Source organism: Poecilia mexicana, unplaced genomic scaffold (assembly GCF_051168715.1).
Source record: "Poecilia mexicana isolate PSO_F unplaced genomic scaffold, ASM5116871v1 scaffold_7, whole genome shotgun sequence".
Classification (NCBI taxonomy): domain Eukaryota; kingdom Metazoa; phylum Chordata; class Actinopteri; order Cyprinodontiformes; family Poeciliidae; genus Poecilia; species Poecilia mexicana.
Genome location: NW_028263376.1, coordinates 6,364,054 through 6,380,454, shown reverse-complemented (window position 1 = coordinate 6,380,454; position 16,401 = coordinate 6,364,054). Strand labels below are relative to the sequence as shown.

General features: G+C 38.5%; 1 protein-coding gene across 2 annotated transcripts in view; it reads left to right on the top strand.

Moving 5' to 3' along the window:
- The first annotated feature begins 486 nt into the window (after positions 1 to 486).
- plagl2 (pleiomorphic adenoma gene-like 2) overlaps positions 487 to 16,401 on the top strand; it is a 55,603-nt gene continuing 39,688 nt past the window's right edge. For both annotated transcript variants that reach the window (XM_088006930.1, XM_088006929.1), the window contains exon 1: positions 487 to 1,349. The gene's annotated coding sequence lies outside the window, so the exon portion shown is untranslated. The remainder of the gene's footprint in view (positions 1,350 to 16,401) is intronic.

Here is a 16,401-nt window from a genome sequence, read left to right as displayed (position 1 = left end):
AAATAAAAATATTTTGAAACAAAATTCTTATTGAAAACATAGGCTGTTTTTCTCTCTTTAGTGACCTTCTGTAACATCCCAAATTTGTTTTCAGGTCAAAGCAAATGTAAACTAAAGACGAATCGGTTTGAACATGGAAAAGTGTTATATTTATTTTCATTTTCAAATGTTTTTTTTTTTAAGTCATTCTTTATTGAACAAAGATTTACAAAACAAACAGGTTTTGAAAATGTGAAATGTTCATCCCTACCATACATGAGCAGTGAAGTCACAGGGTGAACCTTTGTTAATGCAAGTTAAATTATAGAAGGTGTCAAAAATATGGGCCAGTTTTTTGTTTGTGTTTTCCACTAGTTTTACTTTATTTTTTTAAATCTAAAAAGCAAATCAAACTTTTTAAAATACACGAATTTTAATTTATTATTCTGTGGATAGAAAATCGTAAATCTGTAAACCAGGGATTGGCTAAGCGACCAGGCTAATTGCTATTAGCAAAACGATCTAATAAGCACACCTTTCTCTATATTTTACATGTTCAGGCTCTACAGGAATGTGCTCATTGAAATATGTTGTGTATTACTAAGTTTGTGACTAATGAAATGATTCTTTCTCCGAAAATCATTGCAAAGAAGCCTGTTTATTACTGCAGCAATAACTATGTGTTAAATGAGCGGGAGCCATTTTGAATTTTTCGCGTTGGGATTGGTGACTTTACGGTTTCTATGTTTCAACATTAGGGTGTTATAGTCGTTTTTTTCCAACTTAGAATTTGAAATATCTTCTCCTGAAAGCAATTGAGACCAATCAATTATTTAAAAAATATCAATAACTTTCAATATTAGAAAAATATTAGAAAAAAAAAAGAAAGAAACAAAAGTATTGTTGTTGAGCAGAAGAGAAGGTGCAGGCTTGTGGAAGAAGCTCAGCTGCAGGTGTTTAAACTGGGTCACAAATTGCAGCGGGGAGGACTGGCAGCTGAAAACACCAGTAAATACATGCTGCTGTGACTGGTTCCAAAAAAAAAAAAAAAAAAAAGTTTGTGAAAGTGGCCTGACGTCACACTCTCACAATGCCGCCCCATAACTCCGCAGCAGCCTGAGAGGCAGAGCCAGGCATACTCTCGGGCCTCGGATACAGAGCAGACCCAGTAGCGGATAATAAAAGTCTCCGACGCGCGGATCAAACGGGACAAAACGGGAAGCGTGGGAGCGGTGAGACGTAGGAACCGCTGCGGCTGGACTGTACTCCGGACCGGAGGTGGAGCGTGGGTGGGAGGGGGGCAGAAATGGAAGCTGAAGCTCGCCGGGGCTCCATGTGAATTTGACTAATGCGGTGCTGGAAAGTTTTCGGTGAGTAAACTTGCTTCTTTCTCCCCCCTTTTTCTCCTTCTTCTGTAACGTATATGACCGTCTTCACGCGTGCACGTGCAGGCTTTGAGGCAACTTTCCGGGCTGGAGGTGAACTTGTGCAGACTGACGTGCAGGAGGACCCTTGCGGACGGCCCGCATGATCCGATTCCCTAAACACTCGTTTCGCAGTTTTTTTTTTTCTTTTTTTGGCAGCTTAAAATCAGTCTGCTGAGTTTGATCAACTCTGACGCTGATTGTGTTCCACGAAACTACGGTGCAGTTGCACGTTTTGTTGAGAGTTTTTTTTTATTTTTTATTTTTTGGGGGTGATTTCGGTGAGTCGGAACCAGTTTGGGAATAATTCTGAAGTGTGGCATGCCTGGCGCTGCAGAGGACAGGAGGAGGGGGGCGGACTGAACGTCCTGTTGTTTGTGTTGCTTTAGTCCAGAGGAGAAAACTTGGCTGAAAGTTGCACTCTGACTGAAGCGGCCCGCAACATGCATTCTTTGTTATATTCACATTTAATATTAATGCTATTGTCTCCAAAACGAACCGTTCGCGGTGGTTTGTGCCTCCTGATCGGATTTTTCGAAGAGAATTTTTCGCCTTGCAAGAGAGTAAACAACAAGCAGGAGCCTTCTAAAAAAAAAAAAAGATGGGGGTGGGGGGAGGAAGGGGTTGTTGGGTTCATAATGTGTGGACCCAGCTTGTGCACTTGTTACTGATAGCTGCATTTGCCGCAGGGTTTGTTGCCACTTAAGTGTGAAAACGAGCAGAAAGAGTTGAAGTTTAAAGAAGCTGCTGTTCTGCGCTGCGCTGTTCCTCTCTGCGTGTTTTCCCCTCTCCCCAGTTTTGCTGCTGGGATGTTTTCTGTAGTTCATTAGAAGATTACTGTTGTTCGTTTTCCTCATCGAGCCAAACAGCATGAACTCGCTCTGAACTTTGGGTTATTTAAGGTGTTTTCATGACATCAGCTGCATTCACACATCCTGGGATTGTACAGGAAAACAGAGACCTGCCCCTCACACACCCAAACGTGGATTGTTTTAACACTCTGTTGCTTTTTTAATTTCTCATTTGATTAGGTATAAGCTATATATATATATATATATATATATATATACACACACAAAAACTTTAGACCGGCTTTTAAAGTGATGCTTTGATTTAATTGGAAAGGTCATACTTAATATTTGTGTTTCAAAACACAAACTGAATATATTAATTTGATTATGAATTAAGATTTGGATAGTTATTGTCTTGTTGGAAAGTATTTTCTTTTTTGAAGCACAATTGTTTAACAGTGATTCTTGAGAATAGGGACAAAACAGGCCTATGGATAAAGCACAAAATTTGAATAAAATATACACAAAATATAATTTTTTCAAATATTTGACTCAACTAACCTGGGTCATGTGAGCACAACAATGTATATTTTCCTGGTATTTGCTGAATATTTTTTTTATTTTAAACATTGTAGTCGGTGGATGATGCCTGTAAAAGCCCTTGTCCAGGAGCAGAAATCAATACATTATAATAGTTTAAAATAATTAAAGAAATACTAAAATTATATATTGTGACAATTAAGTATAAGTAGTCATATAAATAATTATAGAGGTATCAATAAATTGAATTAAAAATCATTTTTATATATTTTCCAACTCCGTTGAAATTTGTCCCTAGTTTTTGTCAACACCGTCAGAAATGAAAAGAATGTAAAAAAATCAGGCATTATTGGGGGGCACCAGAACTTCTGAGGACCCCATGACGTTGTCTTTTCTCTTCCTTTGCTGAGAGGGCTAGTTAGCTCCGGTTAGCTTAAGTTATTCTTTAGTTTTTTCTTCTGTTTTATTCCTAAGTTGCTTGTCACAACCATGATGTGTCAACTCCATAACTGATAATTTACAAAACTTTGATAAAATTTTGTGAAATAAAAGCTTAATTTTGGTATAATGTAAAGATTTCATGGACCTGATGAGCTACAATATGGCCTCCTTCAGAATAACATCATATAAATTGAGGTAGTTTGGCTTTTTGTCAACTCCGTCAGATGTCAACTCCATCAGAGTTTTTCTGACTCTTTCAGTGAAATTGTTGTCAAATCTCACTTAAATGTGCAGTTAATTCATTTTAATGTATTTTACATAAATTGCATTACTTCACATGTACCAAGTTTTTCATTTTATTCACTAGTTTGTCACCACCTTCAGTTCTGTCAACTCCGTCATGCAGTGTCAACTCCGTCAGATGGACATTTTGTTGTTTTTGGTTTTAAATAATCTTTCTTTTGTTTCTTGAGAAGCATTTGTCTGTAAAATGAGTAAAAACATCACTAATAGGGTCATTAAAAATGATTTTTTATTTATTTTTGTCAGATGGTGATGACAACTTTCTAGGTCAGGTCGATTAAAAATATAATTTTTTTTAAAAAATGTTGCAACTGGGAGCCTGCACCTTAGCATCTTTACATTTCCTTAACATTATTTGTCTTATTTGCATACATAAGGTTGAGAAATAACAAAAAAAAATTATGGGAAAATTAAAACCCATTTTGTCCCTATTCTCAAGAATCACTGTTAAAACAAATAAATAAAATGTGTACATGCTTTATTTTTAATGGGGAAAATTGCAAAAAAATGGTTTACAAAAATATTAATTTAAAAGTTATCACCTGACGGTGATTTATGTATTTATCTCATTTTTTAAATAAAGAAAGGAAATGCAACAATAAAAATTTTATGGAAAGACACTTTAACTATGTTAAAGTTTTTCACACCTTAGCATTTAGAGATTCTGCCGTGGCTGGGCCAGAAATCAGAATCAGATATGTTTTCATTTGGTGATCGTTCGGGCAGACACTAGTGATCAGACTTTTATTTATTTATTTTTTTCTAAAATTTATTAATTATATCAAAACAAAGAACTTCTACCATATTTAGCTATAAACTCATTAATCAGCAGTGTTTACTTTGATTTTCCTTTTTTTTTAGTTGAATAAAATAGCAAAAAAAAGTACAATACATCTAGCCTGTTGCAATAAGCAATAAATAAATTAATCGATAAATTAAAAAGAGCTCAATCATTTTCTTTTGCATGATTTATTGTTTTTCTCTTTTCTCTCTTTACCAAAAGTCTTCAGTCTTTTGACCTTGTTTTGAAGGGCAGCTTTTTTTGTGGACACTTCAGAGAATTAATTTTATTTCTTGTTTCTGTCGTTTTGTTTATGTATTTTTTTATTTTTTATTTTTTTGCACTTTCTGAACCACTTGAAAGGTTTTTTGCAGTCTATTTTTTTTACATGTTTGACCAAGATTGTCAATCTATGGTTTTTGTCAGTTTCAAATTTTTTTTATTTACTTTACATTGGCCGTTCTACTCCTAATGGCGCTGACTGAACAAATTAAAGTTGTGTTTTTTTGCATGTTTGACCAAGCTTGTGTTTCTGTTGGTGTATGCAAGTGAGCTGCACAGGTGCAGAGTTATGAAAGAAATTTGTAATTCAGTACATTTATGACTGTGTTTTAAAAAAACAAATAACGTTTAAGGTCAATTCAGCACTGTTTTTCTGTATCGGATCGGTATCGGCTTATACTAAACCTTTGATATTTATATCCGTATTGGAAATGAAGAAAGTGGATCAGTGCATCCCTTGTAAAAACTGGAACCAGCAGGTTGGGAATCTGCTGGTTTGATGGTATCAAAGTGTATTGAATTACTTTGACAGATGATTGAATAACAAGTTGCAAGGTCGATGCAGTGGTTTTTGCATTTGGTTTTTTCCAAAATCAGCAGTATGATCCTTAAAGGATTCTCCAATATGAGAAACATTTAGTGCCACCATTTAAGGTACATTTTCAGATTGGAATATAATTTAAAATCCAACTCATCATCTCTTCCCCCCTGCAGCTCTCAGTGTACCATCAAAGCCTCTGGCTACATAATAAGGAAATGGAAGTGAGTTTGTCATGAGACAATGGCTTTGTTTCTGCTGGTTTCGGTGCAAGCTGAGACCCATGTGTTGACGTTTGCCCCTCTCTCATCACAACCACCCAAACGTTGGTGATGGATCTGCCCCGCAGGGATTTTGGAGACTTCTTTTCTTCGAGCATTTTGGCGCGTTGTGTGAGGTAGCACTTGTTGTTGTTGTGGTGGTTTCCGAGGCGCCGACAGATGGATGTGGTTTTGTGTGTGTGTGTCTTAAAAGTTTAAGTGTGACTTTGTGAATTTAATAGGTGAAAACTATCTCGACTGTCCCCTTGGAAGTCCTAATCTCCAGTTGTGTCTTGTGGGTGGGTTTGCTCTGAGGATTAAAAGGATAAAGCGGGTCTTCATCTCCTTCGATGTTTTCCGTGTCGTCATAAAATGCCGGATGATATCCATTTTTTTTCTGCTCTCCCAAATCTTGTATTCCTGCCTGCGTGAAGTCAGCTTCTTCTCATTAACTTCTATGGCTTGTTGTACATTACTTCCATGCCCCTGTGGTTGGGAGTCAGCACGTTTCACGTTTGCCTCTGTGTTAGTATGCTCACACACACCACATAGTTCTGTTAGGGAGATATGTGCATTTTTCTTTTCCCAGTATGCCCAGTATGTATGCGTATGAGAGAGAGAGAGAGAGAGAGAGACTAAGAGAGCAGTTTCAGAGTCTGGGGAGGTCTTTTCCTTGTCAAATCCCCCCCACAATTCCTTGCACCTCTGCAGGCTGCAGCGGTGGTGGCAGCAGTGGCGGTGGCTGCAACAGCAGGCTGATTTCCATGAGAAAAGAGCATCAGTTGGGTTAATGGGAGGGACTGCCCTTCCAGGGAGCAAATGGTGGTTAATAACCAGGGAAGAATCGGAAAAGCTCTGATCCCTTTCTTTGTACTTCTTCACCTTTATAGAGGGAATGGAAGGGATGGGGCTGGGGTGTGCAGGGGAAGGCAGAGTGAGGGAGCAAGGGACACTGGGTTCATGCCAGAATGGATGGATGTTGCTCATTGAAGAAGCTCGGACTATTTGTTATTTTCTGCAGACAGCGGCAAGCTGAGAGCAGGAGAAGTGCCATAGAATATGGGCCATTCCTGCACAAGTTACGCATGCAGGGTTTTTGTACTTTTTTTTTATTTGCATACTCTTATACAGATGGGAGGGATTTGTGTATGAATGTTCTGTGCTGTTAGACAAGGAGGCAACAAGAAATGTGTTTTTAGTAGGCCTGTAACAAGGTCTCGTCATGCGGGATCTCACAATATTAAACCATCACAATATTTCTCGTTGAGGTACAGGCTATCTGGTGAATACTTGGCAGTTGCGGTCACAATGCCTTTGGCTGCAGAAGTTGCTGATAGAAGATGGCCCTACTACACATAAATCAAATTTGTTTGGCAGAATTTTGAGTACATAGTTGGAACTATCAGTATAATAGAGTGACAAACAAGGCACAAAAAAATTTGTAAGTATTCCAGAAAGAGGCAGAAAGCATTGCTATAACAAGCACTGGATGGATGTCTAAGGGTAAGTTAAGCTATACAACAATCACAGTCCACTCCATCACTAGCAACTGGGAAATGTCATACGTCAGACCATGGATAGCGAAAGAACTGAAGGTCTGAAAAGATGAAAACAAGACAGAAAATGAAATACCAGCTTATTGAATGTGTGGCAAAGTCTGTGAAAAATGCAGAATAAATGTGTTTCTGAAGCATGAATTTGATCTTTGAAGCTTTCTTAAATGTAATATTAAAATCTCCTCCTCAACCATCTCAAGTCTTTTGTAAAATTGAGGAAGTTATGTTGAATTTTTTCTATCGACCTTTTCTAATGTGATACTTCATAATGCACATAAGAAACGTTGATGAAAACATGGTTAGCGACAGGTCTTTTCTCAAACCTTGTGGTGCATAAGGTTCTGCAGTTGCTGTGCACTGGTTGTCAGCTGGCTGAAGGAAGGTTTCTAAAATATTCCCTTTAGTTCCATAAAAGATAAATCAGCTGTTTGGAAATATTTCCAGTTGCTAAAAATACAAACAGTCATGGTGTGGTAACTAATGGTGCATTGCCCTTTATTAAGTTTCATGATTTTAAAGTTATAGTTAGCAGAGCTATCAGCAGGTAGTCTGTCCATACCCAAACATGGGAACAACATATGTAACATTATTGTCACCGTGGGAACCATTAGTTTTTTCGTCTTTTTTTTTTTCTTTTAAGGCAAAGTTGGAATAATTGTTTTTCAGTTTTGAAGTTACAGTTAGATCAATGGTTTTCAGTGCTGTACCACAGGACCACCTGTCCTGTGTGTTTTATGTGTTTCTCTGCTTTACTGAACACACACCTAGCAACCGCTAGCATGCTGAGGAACCATTGCAGTCATCTGAATCTGTTGTTCTGGAGAAGAGACGCATGAAAAAAAAAAGAAAAAGGAATGCAAGCACTGAGGACCAGAAATGGGAACCACTGAATTAGACATTACTGTAATTATTGCTTTTATTTTCTTGTGCAGACATTGTGAAACCAAAGTGATCTTACCCAAAATGATTGAGAATCTCATATGAACCGAAGTCTAGATATGTTTTTATGCAAGTGTGAAAACTTTTCAAAAACAAAATTAACTGAATTAAATAAGGCACTACGGACCTCAGGGGTGGGTGATAAGAAATATCACTTTATTTTGTGGTGCTATTTAAGGATGCTCTTTATATTGGCACCAACATCAGCAGGGGCCGATATCAGTATCGATATTAGCATTAGTGACTGAATGACACAGCAATCATCGCCCCACAAACACAAATAGTGCTAAGCTAAAGGCTAGGCCTGCCGATAATCGGACCATCACTTCCCTCCATGATCATAGAGAATGTCAACTTGCTACACAATAAGATGGATGAGATGTCCGCGTTGGAGAATCAGCGGACGTATTGTGAGTCCAACCTGTTCATCCTGACAGAGACATGGCTAACTGACAGCATACTGGATGCTATCGTTGATCTGCATGGATTTACAACAATCAGAGCTGATAGGGATCTGAAGGCATGTGGAAAGATGATCTTGATCATCTACGTTAACGACCGTTTGGTGTAACCCTGCCATGTCACTGTCGAGGTAGAGCCGTGTTGCCCTGATCTAAAGCTGTTGGCTGTCAGCCTGTGTCCCTACTACCTTCCCCGGGAGTTCAGTCACGTGATCTCCATCTGTGTTTACATCCCACCGAGGGTGGAGCCAGCTGCTGTCTGTCAAAATATACAAAGTGTCACAGCACGACTTCAGTTGCAACATCCTGAAGCCCTCATAATAATATCTGGAGATTTTAATCATGTCATCCTGGACTCCACTCTAGTTGCTTTTCACCAGGTTGTCAATTGTCCCACCAGGAAAAACAGGATAATTGATTTACTGTACACCAATGTAAAAGATGGATATAAGGCTGTTGCCCTTCCCCCATTGGTCAAATCAGACCACAACCTGGTGTAGGGCTGTTGTAAACGAATATTTTAGTAATCGAGTAATCTATCGATTATTCTTACGATTAATCGAGTAATCGGATAAAAAAAAATTATAAAATGAAATATTGGTAAATCTGGCATAATACCGGTGTTACTATCAGATATCAATATCAGTCCAATTTTTCATATTTGAGCATCCCTAACAGTTGCTTTTTTGTAGTTTAGAAAACTAACCTGTAACAATAATAGCTCACTTTCTAAGTTAACCAGAAGAAAAGTTATAGAAAAATCTGAAATTATATTGAATTTAATAACAAAGAGGCAGGCTCACAAATATGCTTATAAAAAATGTCTACAATCCAGCTTTTAGTTTATGTATTCATCTTCAGTGAGTTTAATAGATTAATTAAACTCACCTTGCCACCTAACCTGACACGCTTTGGGTTTGAAAATACGGGAAATGCCGCCTGGAGTGGGAGGAGAGGGCGAATGAACGAACGTAAGATGGGGTGGAGGAGAGGAAATAGACCAGCGGACTGACGAACCGTTAGACCGGGGGACGAACATGGGGGGAAGCAATACGGGATATTTACGACACCTTCACTGGTCACACTCAGAAACTCATCTACCAGCCATGTACGATGCGCTCCGCCACCCGTTTCTTCAGACCGGGATATGAAATTTATTGTGCGGTTCGTCGGTAAAGCTACATTTACACGGTAAGCATCAGCTACTCAGCCGCCCGCCCTGTTCAGGCTATCCGCTCACCTCAGCGCTCTTCCCGCCGTTCGCTTTCAACCAGCAGCCCCGGAGGAGAAATGCTGCCGTACTTCAGGCATTCCCCCAGTCATATTAAGGATGCTTATTGGTTCCCCAAAAACGATAAAAAGTCGGGCATTATCATCAATCAATAAAATCCCCACGGGCCAATCTTGAAGATTGGACTTTATGCCGCTGAGACTTAGCTTTTGTCAACAACTCAGAGGCGGAAGTGAGAGCTCCGCGCAACGCAAATGAAGTCCCGGCCAGAACACGGTGCGCTAACTAATAAAACATAAATTAACGAAGCTTCGAGGCAGGTAAATTTTCCTCGAGGAATTTTAGTAATCGAGGTACTCGAATCATTCGAGGAATCGTTTCAGCCCTAACCTGGTGTATATACAGCCCCAGTACACCCTCCCTGGTCCAAAGGCCTCAATGCTGTCCTTAACCAGAAGAAGGCAGTTTTCAGGACTAAGATAAGGAGAAGATAAAGGCAGCACAAAGGGAGGTGAAACATCGTCTGAGGAAGGCAAAGGACTGTTACAGGAGAAAGGTGGAGCAGAAGATGAGGGAAAACTGCTAAAGTGATGTCTGGGATGGTTTCAGAACCGTTACTGGGCACAAAGCTCCAACTACCACAGAGGGAGGAAGTAAAGAGAGAGCTAATGAACTGAATAACTTTTTCAATAGATTTAGCCATTATGTTTCACCCGCCACCATTACTACATCTGCTCTTCCCCAGTGCTCTCCCCCAGTACATCCTCCTCCTGGCCAGCAGGTACAGTCATTCCACCATCATTGTGTAACCCACGTGACCGCCACGTCCCAACCACCTTCCCTTTAAGCCGTCCCTTTAACAGCTGGGACCCTCATGTGTATTTCCGGGTTTCCACTGTGCTGCTGCTCACTGTTGGTTGTGGCGTCGGTTGTTAATAAAACAATCTCAAATCTCCAACTCGACTCATCGCTGAACAAATTCATCCCTAAAACTCGAGGATCTGCGGCTGGGCTTTGTTGACGCCTGGTATACCATTCTGATGAGAACAAGTTAACATTGCATCCACCTCCTCAGACAATCTGTTACTCGACGGTCAGGTTTTTTTTCTCCCCCTTCATCGACTTGCCTGATGACGGAGGATGGCGAGCTACCCACACACCACCTGGTGGTAGGAAAAAGACAGACACTCTCCACACAGGAAAACCAAACGACACTTTTCACACAGGAAAACCAAACAATACTTTCCACACAGGAAACAAAATAAACTCTAAGGGAGTATCTAAAGGAAAAGAACAATTCTCCCGTTGCTCTTGGACTTTTGAACTACATTTGGTTTTGAAGTATTATTGATTATTTCTTTGTTGGTTTGTTTTTTCCCCGTCCTTGTTTCTTTTGAACAATTTATTTTGTTTAGTTTTTGCTGTTAGTATTATTATTAATAATAATAATAATAATAATAATATCATTATTATTTCCACTGCAATAAATAGTAATATAAACAAAGCTCTTTGCATCAGTTGCATCAATTATCCACCCAATCATGACTCCATGCCGTACCTATTTCTGATTTTACAAAGTGGTTAACACTAAACCTTGCAGTCAGACCTGCGCATTTAATAAAAGCGTTACAATTGCATCCTCACCTCACCTCTATCCTATGCCAGCCCTCTGACTTAGGATAGAGTCAGAGGGCTCTATCCTCCTTCGTCAAAGCAGCCTAGTAGCCCCTCTCTTTTGTTTCCCTCCACACAGCCTGAAAATGTTACTTATTTTGTTGGTACACAGCGTTTGATTAAAATGTGATTAATTGAATATAGAACCTGCAAATAATTCATTTAAAAATTTTAATCTAGTCCCACTTCTAATTCATTAAGTGCTTGGCATTGGAACAAATGTGAGACATTTAAGGATTTACTTGTGGAGGGTGGCTGCTGGTGTTTTCCTCAGGAGTGCAGTGACTAGTTGAAAAAAAAAAAAAAATCAAAACGGCAAAAGAGAAAAGAAACTCTAAAATCAACTATCAGAGGTTTTGTTTTATATCTGCTTCCTTTATAACTCAATAAACTTTCAAACTAACCTCATTATTGGTGATATTTTGCTCTCCAAGACACAGAGGAGGTATTAAAAGCTGAGCTGGGTGGGGCTCCATGATGGATCCACAGTATGACCGTCTGTACTTTTCGTGTTTCAAAACACCTGAATTTGTCTTTCCTGTAAGCAAGAGAATCAGGCTTTTTTTTTTCTTCAGCAATTTGCCAGTGAAACTGCACAAAGAATTGCAAATGTAATCACTATTAACTTATTATTAAATTTTGACCCAAAGCAGCGCGACAGAGAAACTGCCGTCATTCAGCCGATTTCTCTTGCATCTGATTAAAAGGAATTGAAACCGTAGAAACTGTATGACAGGAAATTGTTTGTGGTTTTGAGAATGTAACATTTTTTAAAACTCAGTTATAGTTTGATACCAGTAACTGGCCTACTCCTGTCTTTTGTTGTCAAGCTGTACGATTTCAAAAACCATACAAGACTTGAATGTATCGGACTGTGAGCGCACAATATGACATTTAGTTGGCTCATACTGCATGATGGGAAATGCCAGATTGCACAAATTGTTTCTGTAGCACTGACACATATGGCTATTACTACATTTTAACACACAAGTTACATGTGTTAAATTGCTTCCTATTAGAGTTTAACCTCTGGACCGGGGATTTTCTTTCACAACAAGTGAGATGGTAACATCGGACTCAGAGCTGCATTCTGCCGGCGCCGCCTTAATTATGCGACATCCCGGAGCGGCAGTAACATCAGGCTGGTCACAATAACAAATTTTTCTGGGTGATAATTTGTCATAGACGTTATTGTGATACTCAATAATATTGTAGTGTTGAGACCACATTCTCAAATATCAGTAAACTTTAAATTTGAATGAACACTTAACACTGGAACTGGAAGACTTTTTAAATAATTTAACAAAACAAAAGAAACAACAAATAAAACGAATTATTAACTATGTAACCAAAATTGTCCTTCAAAAAAAGAGCTAGTTGACCAAAGAACCAGGGCAAGACCGAAGCCCAGTTTTGGTAGAAAGAGAAAAAAAGAGAAAAACAATAAATCATGGAGATGGAAATTGAGTGTGTTTTAACTTATCATGCGATTTATAGATTTATTGCTTATTGTGGCAGGCCTAAGTAAAACAGATGTCACACAGATTCACTATAGTAAACATTACGCTCTATGCTTTGCATTGACGCCATAGGACTTGTGCAGAACAAAATGGACTGCTGCTTTTTAATTGTCTACTAACTTAGTAATCAAGTAATTAACTAGAGTACTCAGTCTAAATAGGCTATCTACTGAGAAAAACAATACATTCAGAGCAGTAATTAAGTCAAAAACTGTACAAACATTTTTTGTGTAAATATGTTTCTGACTAAACTCTTAAAGTTGTATTGTTTTAGCTCCACCTGGTTCAGATTTACTAAATAACTTCTGTTGTTGCATTTTAGGCAATAAAATATTTATTTTCTTAATTAAAAAAGGAACTGAATTATTTGTTCTAGGGCTGTTGTAAACGAATATTTTAGTAATCGAGTAATCTATCGATTATTCTTACGATTAATCGAGTAATCGGATAAAAAAAATTTCTAAAATGAAATATTATAAATTAATTTATACTAAATTAATTTATAATTAATTTAGTATACTAATTACTCGATTACTAAATAAATTTTAGTAATCGAGGTACTCGAATCATTCGAGGAATCGTTTCAGCCCTAATTTGTTCATTTGCATTGTGTGTTATGCTTCTAATATTGTCTAAGAAAGTGGATAAATAAACTTTATAATGTGCCATATTGTTATCAGATTAATCTTCAGAACAATCAATAAACTACTCAAATAATTGTTAGTCACAGCCCAAATACTTAAATGTGAAGCTGATCTATTCCACCAATCCTATCCTCCACAGAGGTCTGACAATCCACCACTGTTCCCTTTTGCTCCATTGTGAGAGAGGGCTAACTGACTGACTGCCCCACCCACCAGGTCACATCTGCACATGCACGGTTAACGACAGTCACCCCACTGTTGCCAGCTTAGCCACTTTTCAGACCAAAAAAATCGGTATCAGTCAAAATCGGAATTGTCAGTTCAGGCTTTTTAAAGATTGGTGATCGGCCAGAAAACTGCAATTGGTGAACCCTTGTATAGTTTATTTATTAAAATCATAATTTATAATGAAGCAGCAAAAGAATCTAAAAAGCAAACTAGCATTTTATTTTTCTCTGGCCAACTTGTTTTATGAAATATGGGATTAAACAGTTCCATATTATTTGTTTTGCACAAAATTGCTAATTTATAAATTGGTAAAATGAATACTGAACCATGCTTACTCATGGTTCAGTATTCATGGATATTTCTGTGGAACGTAACTCTTAATTTTTTCTGCGGAAAACCTTACCTATTTGCAGTTTTTTTTTTTTTTTGCTGATCCAATCTAAAATATTCAAAAAGGAAGCATTTGAAGCTAAAATACCTCAACGCAATGTTTCTTGACACACTATCATCCAGATGTCTGCAAAGCAGCCAATCCAGAGCCTTTTATGTACCATAGATTTTAGCTTCTGCGCTAGTGCTAACATGGTTGCCATTGTGTGTATTAATGCGTATTTAGGGTATATTTAGTGTTTGAACTGTTAAAACTGGCACTGTTTTAGATGAGGTCTCAAGTATTTACGGATTTTAGGTATTCACGGTCCCTTTAAGGGCGGGGGCTTCATTGTATATGGGCTCCTTCTCTTATGAAATACTGTCAGTAAATTGCCTTTGCAAGTGTATTTTAGCTATTGGCGGGCGGCTGTGTTTCCTAACCCCCATGAGCAGCAGGGGTCCGTTGAACATCCGAGTAAATAGAGCAGTATGTATTTCCAGCATGAAGCTGTCAGCCGTGACAGATCTAGGACTGATGCTGATTGAAAACAGACATCTGAATGTGTGTGTAGCATACTCACACACCACTCCACACTGATATTTCCTGGGCTAATTAAACTGTAAATAACTCCACAATTTGATAGTTATTACGCAGACATGTACGGTTTTTTAGCACAGACACACGTTTCCTGGGCTTGCTTCCTGATGGCTTGGGCAGCGTGCCTGGCAGAAATAGTAAGGAGACGCTACACGCTGGAACCACACACTGCCACTTTCCCCTGCGGATCGTTTTCTAGGAAGAACAGGGCAGCTGCGGCTTTGCAGAACCTCCATCCATCCATGCATTAACCGATGCACACGGGGAAACACACCCCGTTTTTTCCATGCTTGGTTTCCTGTTACTCCATCCTTCCATTTATTTACCACTTCATTTCTCTTTTTTTCTTTTGCACCTATGTTTTTTCTTTACTCTGTCCAACTGTCCCCCTCTGTTTAGCCTTTCATCCTTCCCTCTCTTCCAGTTTACAGCCCCCAGGCCACTTCCGCCAGGCTGTCTGCAGCTGATTTATTAATAGGCTTTTCTCTGCGCGGTAAACATGGCATTGGTTTAACAGGCCGACTCTCGACACTGACGGACTGGTACCTGACCTCACACACTCACTGACCTCGGAATACAGGAAGGTCTCCTGTTATTAAAGCAGACTGGGAGAAGGAGCGGGGGAAGATCGGGAGTAGAAGTACTTTGCAGTAATTGGTCAAATCTTTGACCATGTATTTCACAATGGAGGCTAAGAAGCAGAGCATGTTTCCCCCAGTTGGTATAAACTGAGCAACAGATATAAGTATTAATTTATTCACAGGTCTAATTGCTGTTAGTTTCATACAATTTATGGAAATTGTGTGATGACTTAAGTAGTGTGTTGTTCTCTCATACGAAATCATTTGAATGTTTTTAAGTGTTATATACTTACTGGTTTATTTATTGTTTGTGTTTTTAGACAAACCAGCATCTATATGTTTTTGATTGTCAGGTTTAATGTTTTTGACCTCCATTGGTTGAAGCAGGGGAATTTAGTGCCATGCCCTCTAGCTAAATATTAATTGTTGTTTCTTGTTTTTTTGTGACTTGCTGTGCAGTCAGTTTCCCCGTGGAATATAAATATTGATTCCCATTTAAGAGAAGCCAAACTACATCAGATTTACTTTGACTTAGACATTAAATATTCCTGGGTACGTCTGTTTACTAAGACCTGACTTGTTGTAGTCCAAAGTAGGACGAGTTTTGTCAGATTTTGCTCGACTTCAACTAAATACTAAATAAAAATGTGCATGTGTTCGAACAAAAACCTCCCAACATCTACTTTCAGGGAGCAAACACGCAGTCTGCTTTTTAGTGTTTTGGTCTGAGTGACGCACCAAGAAGAAAACTGCTCAGACGGCGTCCAGTTTACAGCTTTAAGCCGATGCCTTTAAATAACTCGGGTTTGTGGCAAAATGCGTTCCATGTGTTCGTGTCCGACATTTCCCACGTTATTTGTGTGCACTCTTCAATTCGGTCTGTAGTAATTGATTAAGTTTTTCCTTACCTCGATGATTTCTTAGCGGTAATGCGTTTTAATATCATATGAAGCATTTATTAGACCTTTTTATCGACTGTTAAGCTACAATTAAAAAGAAAAAAGAAGCTTTTATTTTTATGATGTATGTTAAAACGGTAATAGAAATGTCAGCTTGTCAGATATAATATCTGACAAGCTATTGAGTAGAATAAGATGTTGTGTCTTATACTATTCAATATCAGCTCATTATTAATGCACTGATCCATAGTAAAACAAAGGAAGCCTTATTATCTAAGAAGCAAAAACACTTAGGTGAATACTGGGGAGGAGCCAATCCAGAAACACCATTTATTTTCCTTGGTGCTGATTGGTTGTAC